The sequence below is a fragment of the Ovis canadensis genome, chromosome 9 (genome assembly GCF_042477335.2).
Source record: "Ovis canadensis isolate MfBH-ARS-UI-01 breed Bighorn chromosome 9, ARS-UI_OviCan_v2, whole genome shotgun sequence".
Taxonomy (NCBI): domain Eukaryota; kingdom Metazoa; phylum Chordata; class Mammalia; order Artiodactyla; family Bovidae; genus Ovis; species Ovis canadensis.
The window spans coordinates 51,391,285-51,414,729 of record NC_091253.1 but is presented as its reverse complement, the minus strand read 5'-3'; positions in this window follow the sequence as shown (position 1 = coordinate 51,414,729).

Here is a 23,445-nt window from a genome sequence, read left to right as displayed (position 1 = left end):
TGGGTGTGGAGCCAGTACCAAGGGCCACAGCGTGTGCGTCCATTTCACTGTGTCATCACCCCATTTCTTCAGCCTGCCCTCTTCTCAGGCCTTAATTTTCAGCTTCTTGGGATTATCGTCTTGTTCAGTGTGGGATTTTCCTCCTTCTTTTTTTTTGGGTGGGGGGGCCGAGGTGGGGCAGGGATACTGGAATTTCAGTTGTGAAAAATAAATGCTAGGTTAAGTGGGCTGTGTTTCATTTCCAAAGCTTATAAAATAAAGAGGTTTATCAATGATCTTTTCCTTTTCTCTTTTTGTACTTGTAAAGTAGAAATCCCCCTAGTCCCTCATACACTTGAAGATGCCGATTCAGTATTTGCGTGATAAGAATCCTTCTTCATTTGTGTTTCTTAAGGTGTCTTTTAGTTTCCCACCTTGACCTTTTGCCTATTTTTTAATTTCATCTATTTTCTTTTCTAAATAATAATAAATTAAGAGAATGAGTGGTAAAATTTTGGAATTAAATGTATTATTGGGCTAAGCACACTTTTAGAAGTTTGCCTCCTGGTCTTCTCTCCCCACTCCACAATTTCCAAACGTTGTTTTTATGAATAGAAGCACTTAATATATGCTTTAGATTTTATTCAGCTAACAATTATTTTACCCTGTTATACACAAACACTAAGCCAGACCTACAGAAGGTATGAAGATGAATAGCTCTGACCCTCCCCCTAGGAAGTCCATAACCTAGAGGCAGTGAGCCAAAACTAAACAAAATCCAAAGTGAGTGAAAGTGAAAGCCATTCAAACACGTCCAACTCTTTGCAATCCCACAGACTTTAGCCCATCAGTAGCTTCTCTGTCCATGGGATTCTCCAGGCCAGAATACTGGAGTGGGTAGCTGTTTCCTTCTCCAGGGTATTTTCCCCAACCCAGGGATTGAACCCAGGTCTCCCGCATTGATTCTTTACCGTCTGAGCCACCAAGTTAAGCCCAAGAATACTGGAGTGGGTAGCCTATGGCTTCTCCAGTGGATCTTCCCAACCCAGGAATTGAACCGGGATTTCCTGCATTGCAGGTAGATTCTTTACCAGCTGAGCTACCAGGGAAGTCGTTATCAGTGGGTAGTCTTCTGAGTAGTTTGTTCAGATATAAAAACACTGCAAGTTACAAAATCCCTGTTCTAAATCAACTCAGTCTTGGTTGCAGTCGTATTCAGACCCGGCCTCATGAAATCATGCACATATATGTGTGTGTGTTTCCAACAGTGTTTTTGAAATTATAGCCTTTTAATTTTTTGCATGTAACTCTAACCATGGGCTTCTCTGGTGGCTCATGTAACTCTAACCATGGGCTTCTCTGATGAAGATTTTGCCTGTAATGCAGGAGACCCAGGTTCAATCGAAGATCCCCTGGAGAAGGAAAGGGCACACACTCCAGTATTCTTACCTGGAAAATTCCATGGACAGAGGAGTCTAGTGGGCTACAGTTCATAGGGTCGCAAAGGTCGGACACGACTGAACAACTTTCATCATCATCATCTGCAGGCATACAGCAAAAGCATGATATACCCCCAACAAGCAAAGAAACCAAAAAGCCCCTTATTAGGACTACATTAAACCTATAAAACTTAGAAAACTGGTAGTAATCAGCAGGCCATGAAAAATGAACTAATGACAGCCCAGAACATTCTAACTCTGCAAATAAGCCTGGCTTTAACCAATGCAAGTTATACCTGTGTATCTGCGAATTTTTTCTATTTGTAGAAGAATTTGAAAGAACGGTGGTCCCTAGCAAATACAATAATACTTGTTCATAAAAACATTAATATGATGTGTGGTATTGAGAAAGATGTAGTTATGGAGGCAGACCATCCAGGGAAGACAGGACAATTTGCCTTAAAACTCCTTCTTGACTGTTTCACTTCCTTGAAAACTGCAAAGACTAAATAACTAGCTGGAGTGTGCACTAACTGAGTAAAGAAAACGAGGAAGGTGCCAAGGCAGGCTACTAAATTTCACAGTCATTCATCTTTTCAGTTATTCTGCACAGGCCCCAGGCAGGCAGATAACGCAGCCAAGAGAACCTGGGCAAAGATGGCTGTGCAGGCAGGGTGGGTGCCTGCCGGTCCATTTGTCAGACTCAACCAAGGAAAGAGCCCGAGAAGGCAAGAAAACATGGGTTCTGTTCTCTGACCTTGAAAGAGGAGCTGTGTTTTCAAGGGGAACATGGTTGTCTCAGAGCCACAAGAAAAAAGCAGGCCAAGCCAGGGGAAAGAGCCACAAACAATGGGGTAACTAGGAGATACCTGGGGAAATGTATTTGTTATATCCCAAAGTAAGAAGAAAATGAGGAAAATAGCTTTATTTCAGCTCCTAAACTTGTTTTATGGGCGATTTCCCTAAAAGATCTGTTTTTTCCTCTGAGCAGTTGAGCATGCACGCTCTCCCAGAATTTTCTCATTCCCATCCAGACAGCAGTAGATCCTCACATTCCTGCAGGTAAAAGCCCTGACACCCCGCTTCAGCATCCAAGTCTTCTTTCTTTTGTTACAGATGCTCTGCCAGCGAGAGAAAAGATTCTTTCTAGAAATAGCAGAATAGCAAAGGGATGAATATCAGGGGAGGGGGGCGGGGAGAAGAGTCGGGGGAGGGAGACAGACAAGGGTAGAGAGAAGGGAGGGGAGAATAAAGCAGCGCAGAGACAGGAAGCGGGAAGCCCCAGGCTCCCAGGTCCTCCTAGGTCTATTGTTGCCTTTCTCCGCGGTTGGCCTTGCTGAGAACCGCAGCTCAGGACACAGTCCGCTGATGCTGTTGGTCCTGCCCTTCAGGCTCTGGGTACCATTGTGACGCAGCCCTGAAGTCAGCTGCCCTGTCAGCTCTCATCAGCAGTCTTGTACAGGCGGAATGAAATCATTTCTATTGACCCCCTGGCATATTTATAGGCTCTGTCTTTCTGCTGAGACTGGTGGTTATCACTTTCCCCTCCCCCGCTTATATGTTTATTCGCGCCCGTGTGCGAGGGGAGCGTTCATCAAGGGACCACACAGCCCTCTCCCAGGCTGCCAAACCTACCCAATTACTGAGGCTGGAAGGGACCTGGGGGCGGGGAGGGGGGGGGACGTAGGGGGGGGAGGGAACACCCTCTGCCTGGCCTGTTCTCTGGTTTGTACCCTCTAAAAACAAGACTTTCTGACTCTGCACGCTTCCTAGGTCCAGTCCGAACACTGACTTTGAACGGGCAGAGCGATCATTTATTCTTCATTGGCTGTGTCTCCAAGACCCCCTTTTCTTGTTAAACAATGAGCGAGAGACGCTGCGTTTCGCTCTGGAGGGGTAGGAGAGAGGATGCGGGCAGAGCCTGGACTCCTCGGTCTTCTCGGCAGCCTCTTCCGTGCGAGTTAGGCAGACCTCTCTGTTGCAAGGCGCCCAGCACTCTGGTCCTGTGCTGCCCTCTATCTTCCCGTTTCTTGCTAAAGATGTTGCAGTTTCTTTTTAGTAAGTAATTTGGAAGAAAACGTTAAAAATAGGGGGAAAATGGTGTCATGTGATTTAAAGTCATGAGAGCTCCATCTAGACATTCCCTTAAATGCTGTTGGACGAAGATGGCAAATTGTTTTTAAGTGTGTGTCTCTTAGGCTTCCCTGGTGGCTCAGCGGTAAAGAATCTGCCTGCCAATGCAGGAGATGCGATTCCATGCCTGAGTTGGGAAGAGTCGCTGTAGCAGGATATGTCTACCCACTCTAGTATTCTTGCCTGGAAAAATCCCATGGACATGGGAGCCTGGCAGGGCTCCATGGGGTTGCAAAGAGTTGGACACGACTTAGTGACTAAACAATGACAACAACGAATGTGTCTCTTAACACTTACTAATTTACTTAAAGCTTTGGGTTTTTTTTTTTTTTACCAATATTTTCATAATTCCTATTTTCACTGATGTAGTTTATTCTTCAGATTTAATATTAATAACACTTCAGTAATATTGTTACTAAACAATTAATATTAATTAATTAATATTACTGGACCTACTATCTTTGCCTGCAATGTTTTTTGAAGCTCATTACAATGGAACATTTATGAATTAAGATTTTTTTTATGTTATGGGAGGCAGAGTTCAAGAACAGCAACAAAACCTGCCGGGGACACAGAAAACCTGGATTCTTGGCCCAGCTTTGCTTCCACCTAGAATCATGACCTTGTAAGTCATTAATCACTCTGGGCTTTAGCTGCTTTATCTGTAGTTCTGTCTAGAGCTAACACTTCCATACTTACAAGCAGGGGACTGAACAAAGGAAGCCTAGCCAATGACCACTTGATTAATAACCAAGCCATTTGTGAGAATGAGGGCAAAGGTTGATTGTTTCTCCTATCCCCAGGGACTAATGCATAGTGGCCAGTGAGGCTGCGGCAGTAACATACAACACATGAAAGACACCTAGACCAAGTATCAGCTGTAGACGATGTGTTGGTCCCTATTTAAAAGCAAAAGTGAAAGTGTCAGCCACATAGATGTGTCTGACTCTTTTCGACTCCATGGATTATAGCCTGCCAGGCTCCTCTGTCCATGGAATTCTCCAGGCAAGAATACTGGAGTAAGTAGTCATTCCCTTCTCCAGGGGATCTTCGTGATTCAGGAATCTAACCCACAGCATCTGTGTTTCCTGCTTTGCAGACAGATTCTTTACCATCTGAGTCACCAGGGAAGCCCTCTTAATGTACGTAAAGGTAAGCCATCTTTGCAACCCCATGGACTGTAGCCTATCAGGCTCCTCCATCCATGGGATTTTCCAGGCAAGAGTGCTGGAGTGGGTTGCCATTTCCTTCTCCAGGGGATCTTCTTCCCGACCCAGGAATCGAACCCGGGTCTCCCACATTGCAGGCAGATGCTTTACCATCTGAGCCACCAGGGAAGCCCAATGTATGTAAAGGTAAGCCAATAAAAGACTCTAAATTCAAACCACAACTTGAAGCGTTCGGAATGGTTTTCTAAAGGAAGTAAAGAAGAGAGAGGGAAAAAGAGAAAAGGCAAGAGAAAGAAAGGGAAGTAGGCAGACAAACAAACTACAGACTCTGTAAGAAAAAAAAAAAAAACACTGAGGCATGGAAGAAGACTTGGAAGGAGATATCACAGATGTGAACTTCTTCTTATGACTCAATTCACCGTCATTCTCCATGACAAAAAAATATTCCAAACTCCTGTGTTTTTCAGCTCACTAGAGAAATGAATACTTTCTTTTTTAAGCTTGTTGTTGTTGTTGTCCAGTAGCTCAGTTGTGTCCAACCTTTTGCCACTCCATGGACTGCAGCACGCCAGGCTTCCCTGTCCTTCACCATCTTCCAGAGCTTGCTCAAACTCATATCCATTGAGTCGGTGATACCATCCAACTATCTCATCCTCTGTTATCCCCTTCCTCTCTTGGCTTCAATCTTTCCCAGCATCAGGGTCTTTTCTAATGAGTCAGTTCTTCGCATCAGGTGACCAAAGTGCTGGAGTTTCAGCTTCAGCATTAGTCCTTCCAATGAATATTCAGGCCTTATTTCCTTTAGAATTGACTGGTTGGATCTCCTTGCAGTCCAAGGGACTCTCAAGAGTCTTCTCCAACACCACAGTTCAAAAGCATCAGTTCTTCGGTGCTCAGCCTTCTTTATGGTCCAATTCTCACATCCATACATAACTACTGGAAAAACATAGTCTTGACTAGACAGACCTTTGTCAGCAAAGTAATGTCTCTGCTTTTTAATATGCTTTCCAGGTTTGTCATAGCTTTTCTTTCAAGGAGCAGGTGTCTTTTAATTTCATAGCTGCAGTCACCATCTGCAGTGATTTCGGAGCTCAAGAAAATAAAGTATCTCACTGTTTCCATTGTTTACCTATTTGCCATCAAGTGATGGGACTGGATGCCTTGACCTTAGTTTTCTGAATGTTGAGTTTTAAGCCAACTTTTTCACTCTTCTCTTTCACTTTTATCAAGAGGCTCTTTAGTTCCTCTTCGCTTTCTGCCATAAGGGTGGTGTCATCTGCATATCTGAGGTTACTGATATTTCTCCTGGCAATATTGATTCCAGCTTGTGCTTCATCCAGCCTGGCATTCCACATGAGATCCTCTGCATATAAGATAAATAAGCAGGGTGACAATATACAGCCTTGATGTACTCCTTTCCCAATTTGGAACCAGTCTGTTGTTCCATGTTCGGTTCTAACTGTTGCTTCTTGACCTGTGTAACAGGTTTCTCAGGAAGCAGGTAAGGTGGTCTGGTGTTCCCATCTCTTGAAGAATTTTCCACAGTTTGTTGTGATCCACACAATCAAAGGCTTTAGCATAGTCAGTGAAGCAGAAATAGATATTTTTTCTGGAATTCTCTTGCTTTTTCTATGATTCAACAGATGTTGGCAATTTGATCACTGGCTCCTCTGTCTTTTCTAAATCCAACTTGAACATCTGGAAGTTCTCGGTTCACATACTATTGAAGCCTAGCTTGAAGAATTTTGAGCATTACTTTACTTGCCTGTGAGATGAGTGCAATTGTGTGGTAGTTTGAACGTTCTTTGGCATTGCCTTTCTTTAGAGTTGGAATGAAAACCGATCTTTTCCAGCCCTGTGGCCACTGCTGAGTCTTCCAAATTTGCTGACATAATGAATGCAGCACTTTCACAGCATCATCTTTTAGGATTTGAAATCGCTCAGCTTGGAATCGATGCTTCCCAAGGCCCACTTGACTTTGCACTCCAAGATGTCTGGCTCTAGGTGAGTGACCACACCAGCGTGGTTATCTGGGTCATTAAGATCTTTTTTTTTCTTAATCTTATTTAGACTAATGCCTATTTCAGCAAAATTTGAAGATCAAGAGAAGAGGTGTTATAACGGCAACCAAAATGGGGGTGTTAACAGGAATGAGATGAGAGAAACCACAATGATAGAGATCATGAAGCACAGACACTAAATTATGAGGAGGAAATAGTTTTGAGAAGAAATTAACATCACATGGGGGTACTGACTCAGAGGGAAAGAGTGAGCAGTAATCTAAAGGCTCCACTTCCACACTGGGAAAGGGTACAGTGTTCCAGGTTATGTTCCAGGTTGAAATGTCCTGGATGGATATTGGACCATTCAGTGTAATCTCATAAAAATTCACGGCATGCCTGTGAGTACAAAAGTCCCAAGTGGAGCAGAAATTGGTGCAGGAAAGTGGGTACAGCCCAGAAGGCATGTCCCAAGATTAATAAAGACATGATACACACACTCAGGAAGTGAAGACTATAGCAGGGGTGGATGATCTGCTGCCTAAAGCACAAGGAAGAATGGCAGGTGTTATAAGAGAGGTGAAAACACAATGCTTTATAATAACTTCCAGTGGGAAATAAAGAAATGCACTGAGGCCTGATTCTATTTCATAAATTGTTATTTTCCCTATACGTGTATATTTTGCTTATGCAGAAATAAAGAAGTCATTTTTATTTCAACTAAATATACCCAGTTCACCACATCTTTTTCTTTTCTCGAGTATCTTTCTGCATGGGAAGAGGACTTTTTATGCATTGCCAGCTAAGTCAAAAGGAGTGTACAAATAGCCTGCCCTTCTAAAGACCTTGCAAACCAATTTTCTGTGATGAGCTCACAGAACTGTGTGGTCAGAAAACTGCTTTATATACTTCCCAGTGCTGAAGAGAAGACTTTGCTTTCAGGTTCTAGACAAGGCTCTAGAAATAGTTGCAAAAGAATCATTTCTTTTACTAAGGGATATAATTCTGAACTTAACTTCAAACACTTGTTAATGTCCTGTTAAATTTACCTGTCATTTTAAAATTTAATAATGCCAACCTAGTGTTTATTTTAAAGAACAGAAAACCACATGGAGACTGTTAAAGAGAACATTACCCAGTGCACAAGTTGGTTGACCTGGAAATTCTAATACCCTTCATATAATGTCACCTACGGTGTGGGGGAAGGGGTTGCAGGGGGCGGGGGGCTTTTAGATGGTGCCAGTGGTAAAGAACTTACCTGCCAATGCAAGAGACATAAGAAACCTGGGTTCTAGCCCTGGGTCAGGAAGATCTCCTGGAGGAGGGCACAGCAACCCACTCTAGTATTCTTGCCTGAAGAATCCCATGGACAGAGGAGCCTGGAAGGCTATGGTCCACCGGGTCGCATAGAGTTGGACATCACTGAAGCAACTGATACACACACACACAAAACTACCCCTCATAGGAACCTAATAAACCTGGTTGGTTAGTCAGAGGTGCACCAAACACCTAAATATTTTGAAATTTTAAGTAACTGATTTTCAATTTTCTTTACTTATAACATTTTCATGGAATTACAGCTAACAGCCAAATTCCAATCATCCAGAGCAGATGAATTAGCAAACACATTAACAGTGAATCAAAACATGTGTTTTGGACCAGCCTAGAGAGATCTGTGGTATCATAATAAGCATAAACTCTGGGATGAAAATCCTTGGGGTCAAGTCCTAGCTTCCTCCATTCTCTAGCTGTAAAGCCACAGACGGATTACTAACCTCAGAACTTCCCTGCAGGGCAGGCTGTGATGATTAAGTAAAGATTTGTAACACACGGAAACATTCTTCAGGAATATGTATGTGTGAGCTATTGCTATAGCCCAGATTCAAACAGCATTTCCAGAGCTTTCTATTCTTCCAATTATACATATCCCTAAACAGGTACCCTGCTACATAGTTAAATTATTAATGAAAGATTTGTTTATGTTGCCAACCCTTGTGAAATTCCAAGAACAAAGTTCAGCCAATATTTCAGAGAATGGCATCTGTAATAACAAAGTTTTCCATATTGACCCAGGAAAAAGGTGAAAAAGGGGGGTCAGTGATGAACTTAGGGAATCTGTGACTCTGTCAGAAAAAATTTATGTAAAAATGACTGCACCTCTATGAACATTGTTTACAGGAAATTTCCACAGCTTTCAACAGATGTGAGAAAAGACTCAAAAGATGATAAAAAAAGCCCACGCATGTAAATCAAAATACCACTCATTTTTTGGATTCAAGGCAACGTTAGAATTCAAATAGAACCTAATCCAGGTACTTACCATTGATCTTTATGTGCCTGCCACCATTTTATGTTACAAGGCAATTATTATATTTATGCAACTTGTTTTCTTTAACTCACAGTTAAAACACAGATATGCAAACTATAATCACACGCCATCTTAAAAAGCAAGGTTATTTATACTATGTTGAAATTGTTACTTTCATTTAGAACTGCATTGCTCCTTTTTCCACTTCAAATGGCTTTAGAAAAAAACATCCCATGAAGACATGGAGGGACATTAGGAAAAACAAGGACTTTGGCATCAAACAGACAAGAGTCTGAATTACAGCTTCCCCTCAGAGGGGACGTGAGAAACCTTCCCAAAAGAATGGCTCAAGGGTTCATCAGTACCACTTTTCTAGATTCCATGTATATGCATTTAATATACAATATTTATTTTTCTCTTCCTGATGAACCTATTTGCAGGGCACGAATAGAGATGCTGGCATAGAGAACGGACCTGGGAAAGAGAGGGTGGGGTGAACTGAGAGAGCGGCGCTGACACACAGGCACTCCCATGTGTGACACGGCCAGCGAGACGCTGCTGCAGAGCCAAGGGGGCTCAGCTCGGGGCTCTGATGACCTAGAGGAATCAGGTGGGACAAAGGTTCAGGAAGGAGGGGATATGTGTGTGCTTACAGCTGATTCACTTCGTTGTACAGCAGAAACTAACACAACATAATGAAGCAATTATCTTCCAATAAAAAATAAATGAAAGAAAAAGGAATGGCTTGGAGGAATGTTGGGAACCACATAACAGGCAAAGTACGAGACCCAGGGACACAGCAGACCTGCAGAGCTGATTTCCTTCCCTTTTTCTTCTCTTTCTTGCCCCATAAGAGGGAGTATCGCAACACTGAAAATGGCACTTATGCCACAGACTCCATCAAAATGAGTGTAATCACCTCTGGTTTTATTCATCTCATTCAGAAGCATATTTCCCATGGAAGGAGAAGTAACAATAAATAAATAAATAGCTTTTAATGTTTATTTTAAGTGCAGCAATTTGTTCTATAATGAATTCATGTTAATAAAAAATTTAAAGTGTACATGGAGATTGTAAGAATTATCAGTGTAATATTACTGAAAATGACCAATTCTCAGTCTGTTATTTCGTACACCCTCAGTGGAAAGTTCTGCATATTTATTTTTAAGTTCTTTCTACATAAAGTCATATCTTTCCCATCAGTACATTCTTTTTTAAAGAAATAGACCTTTAATACAAAAACATTTTCAAAAATATTTCTAACACTCGAGTGTTGGGAAAAACACATCATTAAAAAATATTACCGATTCAAAGTCTTCATATTTTGTTTTAAATCGAACTCTTGTCTCCTCAGGGACCAAACTTTTAAAGTTACCTCAAAATTTAAATCCATAAAGAAAAACTGATTAAAAAATTTTAGACTATCAACAGTATTTATTATGATAAGATAAAGTAAAAGCATTCATGCGTGCTCAGTCATGTCTGATTCTTTTCAACCCCATGGACTATGGCCCCCCAGTCCTCTATCTGGGGGATTTCCCAGGTAAGAATACTGGAGTGGTTGCTATTTCCTTCTCCAGGGCATCTTTACCACCCAGGGATTGAACCCAGGTCTCCTGCATTGCAGGCAAATTCTTTACCGTCGGAGCCACCAGGGGATGGAGACACAAAAGTTAAAAAAAAAAAAAAATTCTCGCCCTCATATTTCACAAGCAAATGGGGGAAACTATATACTAACAGCAGAAAGGGTTCACATTACGTCACATGTGATTCTGTTTTCTCTTTTAAATGGATTTCCTTTCATGCTTGTTACCCTGTTATTTAACACAGGATTCTGTAAGTGGCTGTATTTTGCCAGCTCCATAAATGGCATTAGCCCTGGAGCAAAGTGGACCATGCCAGATCCATGTAGTTTTGATGCGACCATGATGGTGGAAGCCCTCCATTTCCAGCATTTCAAAAGGCCGGTGGGGTCCCTCAATTGTTATGATTGAATAATGGTATGGAACTGGTATTGACAATAGGGCAACAAGAAAAAAAATCCCCCCATACACTGGCTGTGGAAGACGGGCACTGCTGCCAAGGCCCCACAGTAGAGCCTCTGCCACCTGAGGAAACAGAAATAGGAGGGGAAGAACTGGGGACTGGCTCAGCTGTTTCAGAGTAAAGGAGAGAGATCCGGACAGCCACATCCCAGTTCAGTCAGTCGCTCCATGACCAAGGCGTAGTCTAAGGAACCTGCCCGAGACCTCAAGACAGCTTCCCCAGCTCTGCACTACACGGGGCTAAGAGCTCAGTCCATCGGCTCTGCATCAACCTCAAGTCTCATCGTCCTTCTCAGAGCGAGTCTGTAATGAAATGCTGGTCTAACGGGTAGTCAATTTTTAGTATCAGAAAGCACTCCAGTCTCTTTAAATGCTTACAAATCGTGTGATGTAACTGTTTACTTAACACACGGTAGGTTTATCCTCAGGACAAGGCTATGACCTACCTTGAATGACACAGTTTCAACTGTTTCCTAGGCCTGAGTACTATTTGCAAAATGCTTTAAGGACTTCCTTATAAACAGAGGCTGGAAAGCCAAGATAAGCTCGTGTTTATAGCATTCAAGATCTCAGCAAATATTCTAGCTTGTGAATGATGAATCGGCAAGATTTCATTATCTTCCTCTGAGAAAATGAGAGGTATTGGGTCCTACACAAACCCTACACAAGTCCTGGGAACTCTGATAGTAAAAAGTCTCCCGGTATTTAAAGGGCTGTATGTGGAGAAAGGTCCAGACTGTGAGGAAGCACACATTTAAAGGAAAGGGACTTCCCTGGTGGTCCAGTGGTTAAGACTCTGTGTTCCCAATGCTGGGGGCCTGGGTTCGATCCTTGATCAGGGAAGACCCAGCACAGCCAAATAAATACAAGAAAAAATAGAAAATACCAGCAATTCCTCTGAAATATGTTCTGTACCTTGTCCCCCAGGGAAGGAGCAGTTGTCTTCATCACATACAATGCAGTGTGTTCTACCTGTCCTTCTGATAGAGGGACAAAGGACTTAAATCTGAGGTTTATATTCATCATCCTTTCCCTGCCCTGTTTAGCATTCTTCTACCATCCCTTGGAACCCCAAGTCTCTAGAACTCCTTTGGTTTCCAACAACCAGATCTTTTTCCTCATCTTCCTCACATTCATGCTTTCTTGTATCCCATTCTGCTCTTCTAAGGGAGCTTAGGATACAAAAAACGATCCAGAGTTTGATGACATTATTATTCAACAAAGCATAGGGAAACACTTTGTTCTCTCAAATGGAGGGGACATAAAATATCTATGGAGAACAAGTTAGCAACAGCAGGTGATGTCATTTGGCCTAGCCACACTCTTTAATAGCACACTTTCAGGCATATGACAAGATATTAACACATGTATGAAACTGTTCATGCAATACTGCTTCTAATACTAAAATAAAGAAATCAACCCAAATGGCCAGGAAAAAAGAGGGGTTGTTCTATTAAATTATAGTTTATCCACACAGTGGAGTAACCTGGCTTCCATAAAAGATCAATGAAGTTTCTTCATGTACTGACACGTAATGACATCTAAAGAAATAAATAACAGTGTATCACAGTCCCTGTACGGCTGTACTATTTGATTTTTTTTTTTAATGCAGAGGGAGTGGAGCACTGATTTTCCTTGCTATCTAATCTTTCGGTCTCAAAAGAGTCAGTGTAACAACTGCCAAATTGTTCTATTCAATATTCCCTATCTAAATTGAAAAACTACTATAATGATGCAAACACAAGCATTCCCAAGCATTATGCATGGTTCCAGGAAGATCAGAGAGACGGGCGATTACTTCTCAGGTGTTCTCTACATAGAATGAGTCTAGGCTGATGCTATCTAGGCAAGTTCTACATCACTCATCTTCCCTCATCTGAAGCAAAAACATCTCCTAAAAGTAGAGAAGGAGAAAACAGCTAAGCCTAGGAGATTCAGAAGTGTCCACACATAAGAAGAAAAGTTTGAAATGATAAAGTCAAGGAAGAGAGGAGATCTCAGCGAAATGTAGGTTCTGATTTACTGGATTTGGGTTTGGGTCTGCGGGGCAACATGTCTCACAAGCCTTCAGGTTATGTCAATGCTGCTGGTCCTCCTATCTTGAGTGGCAAACTTTGTTACCATTGTGTACTGCATGTAAACACAGTCAGTAATGACTTAATTAAGTTTTAAATATTTCTGTTCTTGGTGTTTTATGCAACAGACATCCTTGCTCAATAATATATAACAATTGGAGAAATAAATTGAGGTTTCTGATTGCCTGGGAATACATAATTTTTTCCTTTTAAAACAGTGGATTATCAGCTCAAGCTAGCCAAAAATTTGCAGTCCAGTAGGTTTTCAGAAATATATGTATATGCATGCCTGTATGTTCATTTGATACAAGTAAAATAACTCTGAAAGGCTCTAGAAGAATAACAGGTTTAACACTGAGTACATGGGAAACATGAATAGCATGTGAACTTTATTATATTTCCTTTTAATGCCTCTTGAATTTGAGTCATATAAATACATTATTTATTAATGAATAATTTTTTAATTATTTCAATGACCTCTTAAAACTGAAAAAAGAAAGGAAGGAGAATTCATGCATATCTAGACCTACAACAAGCTTTTCCATGAAAGACATGGTGCTGGATTGAGTGCCCAATTTGAAATACCTTCAAATCTACATACAGAAGCAAATAAGTGTCCAATGGTTGCATAATCAGTGACTGAGAGTTTTGTATTTTTTATAGCGTTTTGAAAAATACGTGTTAGAATTATGTAAACAAAAAAATTTTAAATCACTTTCTAAAGAAGGATATAATGAAATGATCCATCTAGAATGGATCCACAGGAGAGACCATTTTTAATACTTTCTGCCTATGATTACATCCATGTTGACATATAGTGTGTTTACACATCTATTTATAAATTCAGGAATTGTACACATGAAGCATCAGCTTCTTGCTTTGATGAATTAGAATTATGCTCATCTTACATCACTCCCATCTCCTCCCTTCATCCACTTACAATGATTATATCACTATTTGGAGGAATTTACATGATTATATTCATGACTGTAAAGAATATGTTTTCTTCTCTATTTCTTATTCTGTAAACTGATACAGTCTCTCTTGAATCCTCACTGTCTTATGAAAACATTCCTGCCTCCAACCCTTCAGCAGTCTCTCTACCATTGTTCCTCCAAACACTGGGGACACCTCCAAGGTGATAATATTTACATCCTGTTTTCAATAAATCATAAATATGGCTGAGCACTGAAGAATTTATGCTTTTGAACTGTGGTGTTGAAGAAGACTCTTGAGAGTCCCTTGGACTGTAAGGAGATCAAACCAGTGAATCCTAAAGGAAATCAGTCCTGAATATTCATTGGAAGGACTGATGCTGAAGCTGAAGCTCCAATATTTTGGCCACCTGATGTGAAGAGCTGACTCATTAGAAAAGACCTTGATGCTGGGGAAGATTGAGGGCAGGAGGAGAAACGGACGACAGAGGACAGAATGGTTGTATGGCATCACCAACTCAATGGACATGAGTTTGAGCAAGTTCCAGGAGATGGAGAAAGACAGGGAAGCCTGGTGTGCTGCAGTCCAGGGGTTGCCAAGAGTCAGACACGACTGAGAGACTGAACAAAAACAATGTCCATATTTTACCCTAAAAGGTACACATTGAAATTTCATGCAGTGTTCACTTAATCATGCCCATAAAACTATCATTCACTGTATAACCAAGTAACATATTTTATTTCTTGAACAAGTTTTTATTTTTCCTAGCAGCCCAGGTTTCTTATTTTCCTTCCATTACTTAACTTTTTCATAATTTTAAGACCTCATGACTTTTTCCCAGTATTTTCATTCTTCCTCTGTAATATCCAGTCATATCTTTCCAGTCTCTTCTATCCCAGTGCCTGTTTGCTGCAACCTGTACCACAGTCTAGGCTTGTAACACAATTCTGTTCCTAAACTTACCTTCTGCCTTTTTTTTAAAAGATTTTTTTTTGATGTGGACTATTTTTAAAGTCTTATTAAATTCATTATAACATTGCTTCTGTTTTATATTTTTGGTTTTTTGGCTGCAAAGCCTGTGGGATCTTAGCTCTCCGACCAGGGATCAAACCCACACCCCCAGCATTGGAAGGTAAAGTCTTAACCACTGAACCACCAGGGAAGCCCCTAAACTTCCTTTCTTGTTGTCCTGGGTTACATTTGAGCAGGTCTTCCAACAAGAGGAAAATCTCCTGGCCAACAGATTTTTCCAGCACCTACAATGAGAAACTCCTCAGCCTATCAAGGGCATTTTGAGGAAAAGGACTCATTAACAGAAAAAGTCAAAATATCGTATTTTATGCTCTTTTTTTTTTTTGCATGCCACCTAGACAGCAATGCAAAAAAAAAAAAAGCATAAAATATGGTATTTTAGCAACAGGATTTCCCTGACAGTTCAGTTGGTAAAGAATCCACCTGCAACACCGGAGACCTGGGTTCAATTCCTGGGTTGGGAAGTTCCCTTGGAGAAGAGAAAGGTTACCCACTCCAGTATTCTGGCCTGGAGAATTTCATGGACTGTATCATCCATGGGATTGCAAAGAGTCGGACACGACTGAGCAACTTTCAAGATAGCAATATGCCTTTTTGAGATGATCCTTAACTTGATGATTCTAAGACGACAATGGAGAACTTAATTTTAATTTAGTTATTTAACTCATGCCAGTTGTGACTTATTCTGTTTCGTACTGAGTGTACTTTATTTTTCTTTCCAGAATTATTTGACAGACGTTCAATAGAACCTCTTTTTTATATAATAAAGAGCGCTTAATTGTCAAAGCAGTAAAATATTATCCATGGACTAATGATTAAGATTTTCCTATATTTTAGTTAAGGTGCTCTGATTCTGAGACGCTCAGTCTATTTCCTGTGAGTCTATGAAATGGAGTAGGGAAATATAGTTGGAATGATTTACCAACTTGATTAACTTTTTCTTCTTTTTGACAAAGTACTGTGTCATGATTATGTACAGCCCTGATTCCATTTAAATATCTGTGTGACAAATATTCTGCAGAGAGAAAAGAACAGGACTTGAGTAATAAGACTAACTCACCATACACAGAAGTATGAAATCCTCAGAATTAATGTAAGGCATAAAAGATGGACAGTCTAACTTTTACTTCTCTTATAATGGTTCAATTTATATCAAATCCTACTCTTTTTATGCAGAGGTCGATGTCTTGAAGACATTTGAGGTACAAATGGCTTATTTTATTCATTTTAATTTTAAAAAATCTGACCTTGAAAACTTGTTTACAGAGCTCACGGTCCTACCTTTTATATTTGGTTAGTGAACATTTACTAAATGGTTAGGATGTATAGGTTTATCTGGTGCAGTACTAGGTTCTTGGAAGAATAAAAAGACTTAAAATACTAATACCTCACTCCTAGAGATTTTATAGAAACATAAATGTGAATTTGAAACAACAACAAAAATATTCAAAGCAGGGACTTCCCTGGTGGTCTCTGATGGCTAAGACTCTGTGCTCGCAATGCACAAAGTCCCAGTGCACAGGCCAAAGTTTGATTTCTGGTTGGGGAACTAGACGCCACATGCCACAACTAAGAGTTTGCATGCTTCAACTAAGATCCAGTGCAGCCAAATAAATAAATAAGAAATAAATAATTTTTAAAATATTCAAAACAGTTAATAATCAAGGGTTATATTGTATGGCACAAAGGACTGTGTGGCACTTAGTGAAATCTGAAGAAAAGAGAGATGAGGGCTGGGGTACCCATGTACAGCTTAGTGAACAACGATGGGATTGCAGAGTCACCTGTGGGTTATTTTGATACAAACACTTCATGCCAACTTATTGACTATGAAATACAAACTTTTCCCCTGCATCTGGAACATTATTTAACTTCTTGGGGTATGTTCTCAGTTTCTATGTGTGATGGAAACAAGAGAAAATGATTCATGGTTGCTTTGGTAAGTTGACTCTAAAAGTCAATATTTATGTGTCTTTTCAATAGTGCCTGTCATTCTGACTAAAATTCATGCAAGTAGAACTCTTTATTCTCTTCAAGCACCTTGGGCTCAGAAGGCAAGATTGTTTTAGCGGATGTATTAACAGCATCCTGTGACTAGCCTAATGCAATAGAGATGTCATCACTCAAGGTGTTCCAGGTAGGCTTAGTTTAAATATTAGTCCTGTGGCCAAGAATTTATGATAGAGGATATTTCACTTAAGGAAATAGGTATTTCCTGGAAACTTTGAAGACTGAAAAGCAGAAGCATTGAGTTAAACAATAAGAAAATGCCAGTTCTGTAAGACAAAATGTCAGCAATTTTCTATGGTTGATCAGAAGGTAGCAGACTCTTCCAACTGTGTTCTGGTAGTCACCACTTACAGATCAGACACCATCCTCCTCCCCACGGAACTAAACCTATAAAGGAAAGGCCACTTTTATTTCTAAAGCTGGGGGCTGATAAATAATCTCTGGGGCTATCAAAACAAGAAACTGACCCTTTCTAAACTCCATGAAGTTGCTTTGAGGTTTCCTTTGTAGATCTCCTAGCTAAGAATAAATAGGTTAACAATGTGTATATTCAGTTTCAATAAATTGAATAAAATTGCTAATTCTGGGCCTTTTAGACTCTCATACAGGAAATAAGGAAACGAGTATAGAGACAGAGATATCTGTCAGCCTTGACCCAGAGTTCTTAAGACAAAGAGGAATAATATACTGCGGTCTATTCAAGCTTTGGCTTCTCCACAGATCATTACAACCAAGATGCCAATTAACACTAATGTGACAGTGGCTTGTGTGACGTGGACAGCTGGCCACTCAAAAATACACAAGGACCACCTGCTCATATAACATAGGCCACCACACAGGCACCAGATGGTGACAGCATTTGAGTGTTATTACTATAGTCACTTTCACCTCAGCTCTCTATTTGAACTGGACATTTAGGAGGAAGCTGTAAAATTTGCGTTTGATTTTTAGAACAATATGGTTCTCTATAAACCTCACATGGATGACTTACTTGAGGCCAAAGGATCATCAGTGGGCATCAGAGGCTCAGTAGAAAGTTCTGCATCACGTGGCAGTTAGAAGCAATTGGCTTAACCAAGATGTATGGTTCCTGCTGAGATACCCTTCTGGAAAGCTTGGAGAAGAGAAATGCAGAAAAATTATCGACAGGGAAAAAGCGGCTTGAGATGCTGGAGGTGGGGGTTGGTTAAAAAAAAAAAAAAGTGAAAAATGGTTGTCAGAAGAGAAAAGTGCCAAAGTAGCAAGAGAAGCCAAAACATGCACAGTTTTTGGCTGCATATCCCAAGCCCTTGAAATTTGCTCCCGGCTATACAGATTTTCAAGGAAAAACATTCTATAAACGTTTAGACATGCTTATAGCTCACCAAAAAAAAAAAAAGATGTAAATACAACTTTTTTTTTTTTTCAATAAATAGGCACTAGGACATTGAAAGAACATTCAAGAGTTCAAATCATTTCCACAAACTGGGAAATGTTCTGGGAAACGTAATGATGTCCCAAGCTTGGCAGAATAGTTATGAGGTAAAACCTGGTTAGGGCTTCCCTGGTGGCTCAGCAGTAAAGAACTCGCCAGCCAATGCTGGAGATGTGGGGTTTGATCCCCAGGTCAGGAAGATCCCCTGGAGGAGGAAATGGCAACCCACTCCAGTATCTTGCCGGGGAAATTCCATGGACAGAGGAACCTGGGGGGCTACAGTCCATGGAGTTGCAGAAGAGTTGGACACAGCTTAGGAACTGAACAACAACAAAAACTTGGTTAGCAAATTCTGGAAATAATTTGTACTTTGGACAAAGAGAAATCCATGGTTGTATTTCATAGGGAAGAAGAGCCTTGGGATAGCATAACCAAATCCTCAGTCAAGTTAACAACACTGTCTAAGGAGCTAGGGATCACATGTAAAATTGTTTAGCAAATTATAAAACAATCAAAAGAACAAAGAGATTCCACTAATGTTACTGCATTACAGACTGATGTGGTCTCTACTTATCCATGAAAAAATTGAATTCCATTTCCCTAACAACATACGTGATCCTTGTTGAAAGAGCAGCCAAATGTCCAATAAGATTTCCTGAATTTCACAAGGCAGCAAATTTAGCAGGTGGTCCTAAGTCTATAAATCAAACTTAGGTTTAAATCAAATTAAGGTTTCTTGGGGGTGAGAGGGATATGGGTTCCCAACTTAGGAAAACAGGATCAGTATGGGAAAAAAAAGTTGGAAAAAATCTAGAGAAAACGAAAGGAAAGAACAAAGAAAATATATTGGTAAAATTTGACAAATACATTTCTCAGTATTATGTCAAACATGTTTACCAAGCAGCACAATTAATAAAAAATATTCTGTACTAGAGTCCCTAATTATTATTCCACACAGGACAGAACACCTCTTCATTATCCCTTTTTGAATTGATTGTGTACATCAAACAGTCGAGATATAAATAAAATATGCCTGCATGCATAATACCCTCACATTAAAGCTGGAGGCAATTAACCTATGATTTCTCATTAATTAAATTAAAATAACCTTCTAAAAAATGCCTAAAATCAAAACAGCTTTCTTTCAGTTTAGATTTTCTCCACAGTGATGCAGAGAAGCTGTTTACCAAATTTATCACACCAATAAAAAAAAAAAATGCTGTTTCTGATTTTATCCAAGGCTTGTCTCTAGCTTTCTCCTGAGGTTCCAGTCTCATTTAGCTAAATCCGATTACAATGTCAGGGTTTTACTTTTTTCCCCTCTGTGTTTAAAAATACCTGTTGTCATCAAGATGTTTTTTTCTTATTGAATTGTCCAAACAACTTCTCCCTGAGTTGGATCCATATCAGATAATGGAAAGCTGCACATTATTTGGTAAATCTGCTGAATTTAGAGAGTTGAAGCACATAAATGAGATAGGAGAAGGCATAATAGGGCCTGAGTCCAGGGCAGCCCTCAGCAAGGCTGGGAAGTTCTCACTGACTCCCTGTTCAAGAGATGCAGGATCGATCCCTGGGTAGGGAAGATCCCCTGCAGGAAATGGCAACCCATTCCAGTATTCTTACCTGGGAAATCCCATAGACAAAGGAGCATGGCGGGCTACAGTCCACAGGGTCAAAAACAATCAGACATGGCTGGACTCACACATACACACACACACACACACACACACACACACACACACACAAGCTCTTTCCAATTCTCCCTCTCCTTCCCTGATTCCCAAATTACACCAAGTTAAGTATTCATATTTCAAATTTTAGTAGTCTCCCCTCTACAGAGTATTTTCATTATAAAACAGGTATAAAAGGATATGTTTCACCAAGGAATATATCCTTAATAGTAGAAAATTTTTGCTTTCCTTTTCTATGAAGTCCTTTGCAGTATCGCCTAAAATCCCACTAGATTGAGAGACTACACAGTCACAGATCGACCCCACCTAAAGCCTGGCCTTCTGAGCATACGATCGGGTGCTAAAATGTTTCTTAAATTTCATGCACTGATTGATCAATCCCTTCTCCAATGGGCAAAGTATACACATATTTCCACTTTTTCTCATTTCCTGAGAATCTAACACAGCGTTTTCTCATGGTTCAGTTCAGTTCAGTCACTCAGTCGTGTCCAGCTCTTTGCGACCCCATGAATCGCAGCACGCCAGGCCTCCCTGTCCATCACCAACTCCCGGAGCTCACTCAGACTCACGTCCATCCAGTCAGTGATGCCATCCAGCCATCTCATCCTCTGTCATCCCCTTCTCCTCCCGCCCCCAATCCCTCCCAGCATCAAAGTCTTTTCCAACGAGTCAACTCTTCCCATGAGGTGGCCAAAGTACTGGAGTTTCAGCTTTAGCATCGTTCCTTCCAAAGAAATCCCAGGGCTGATCTCCTTCAGAATGGACTGGTTGGATCTCCTTGCAGTCCAAGGGACTCTCAAGAGTCTTCAACACCGCAGTTCAAAAGCATCAATTCTTTGGCGCTTAGCCTTCTTCACAGTCCAAGTCTCACATCCATACTTGACTACTGGAAAGACCACAGCCTTGACTAGACGGACCTTAGTCGGCAAAGTAATGTCTCTGTTTTTGAATATATTATCTAGGTTGGTCATAACTTTTCTTCCAAGGAGTAAGCGTCTTTTAATTTCATGGCTGCAGTCACCATCTGCAGTGATTTTGGAGCCCCAGAAAAATAAAGTCTGACACTGTTTCCACTGTTTCCCCATCTATTTCCCCTGTCCTCAATAAATGATGCTGTGCTGAACTGAGTTTAAGCCTGGGTTCATTCCTTTCCCCCAGTCAGCTCCCTACTTCCACTACCACAGGCTGTTAGTGACAGCCCTTGTCTTCAGGACCCATGGATTAGAAGTGGTGGGAATGTCTTTCACTCCAAGTCACCTTTTTTTAGACGACTCATTGGAAAAGTCCCTGATGCTGGGAAAGACTGAGGGCAGATGGATAAGAGGGCGTCAGAGGATGAGATGACTAGACAACATGAACTTGGCAAACTCCAGGAGATGATGAGGAACAGGGAGGCCTGGTGTGCTGCTGTCCATGGGGTCTCAAAGAGTCAGACACGACTGGGCAGCTGAACAATAACAACAACAACAACTAAGTCCTTTTATTGATTTCCTCATGAGCTGCTATCATTTTTTCCTGCAAAAGATTGGACTACCTTTTTCTCGATTCCAACCACCACAGCCTAATATAGACACATTACTTTGCCTTTATAAACTTAAAGCTTTCCCAGACAACTCTCTATTTCCTCCAACAGTCCCTCTACAATATACACAACTTGTACTCCTTAACAATAATTCTTTCTTCAGCCTTGTTTTGCCCTTGACCTCTTCCTCACACACCTACAGCTGTAAAGCACACAATGACCATTGTCTATTCAGCAAACATTATCACCTTCCCACCTAGTAGAGCCATGGATTTTGTGTTCTAAAGGAGGGATAGTCTGTATTCTTACAAAAGAATGGCCCCTCCTCTGCTCTCTGATTGGTCTAAACTAGCCAATGGTCTAGGGAAAGGCATTTGACCCAGTTTCTGTCCTCAGTGAGCTCTAAGAGAAAGTTGCTGGGGAAGATAATAAAATCCTAAATGAAATGGCAAAGCTTCATAAGTTCAAAATATTATGCCTCGGTCTTTCCCTTACGGCTTGGAATGTGAATGTAAGGTTGTGATGCCTAGAGCTATACCAATAGGTAAGAATAATAGATCAAAAAAACAGAAAATCTCGGGTCTCAATGGCATCACTGAGCTGGGAACCCACTCTTCAAGACTTTTGGCTAAAGAATAAGAAATTTAGATTGAATATTTTTAATTTAGTTCAAAAGGATCAAAAGAAGTTATTTTACTATGCAAGGTTGAATCTGCAAGAGTGGTTCTTCAATGCCTGATTTGGGAAACCACTGGCACAGAAGACCATGAGTCCTCTGAATACTATGGAGCTTCATGATAAATTCTTTAGGAGGCTGATAACACGCAGGATTTAATGTCAGGGTACACACAATCTCCAACCCAACAAAGGCATCTGAGAAATTCACTAAGCACATATTTAAACAATTGGATCTGTCATGTGTGTTCTGAGAAGTCCCTAAAGAAGTAGAAACTTGACAGGATACAATGGCATTGGAGAAGCTATTATAGTCAATTCTATGAATCAGGTACCCTGATTCCCCAAGGCAATCTTTACAAGAGCAGGTCAATGGCTTGTGTTTAAGGCTTTGTTTTAAAAATGATATGAGGAATTTGAGAAAATGGTTTCCTTTTAGTTACAATACCTTTTAATAATACATTAAAATTAGACAGGTGCTACTGATACAAAGGTACATTTTGACAAAAGAGAATTTTATGACAAATCTTAAAATGAAGTACTATTTCAATTTTTACTGCAGATCATCATAAATATAATGAAAAAGCCTCAAAAGGCCTGAAGTATGAAAGTAATGTGACTGAGATCTGTACATATGATTTTTAGTCACTTCAATGTAGTCATCTTATACATGGTGTGAGAATGTAGTTGAAATTTAATTCTCTTCCATGAAGCAGTCCAGTTTTAAAACACCTTTTATTGATAAGACTATTCTCCTCCCCATTGATTATTCTTAGCTTCTTTGTCAAATATGAACTGACCATATATACAAGGGCTTATTTCCAAGCTTTTGATTCTATTCCACTGGTCTCTGTGCCAGTACCATACTGGTTTTTTTGGTTTGTTTGTTTGTTTGTTTGTTTACTATGGTAGTTTTTTTGCCTCTGTTTCAGCCTATCAATAGTGACTTTATCAGCTAGGAATGCCTGAGGGCACGGGACCATACTATTTGTAGTGAGACCCCACAATGTTGTG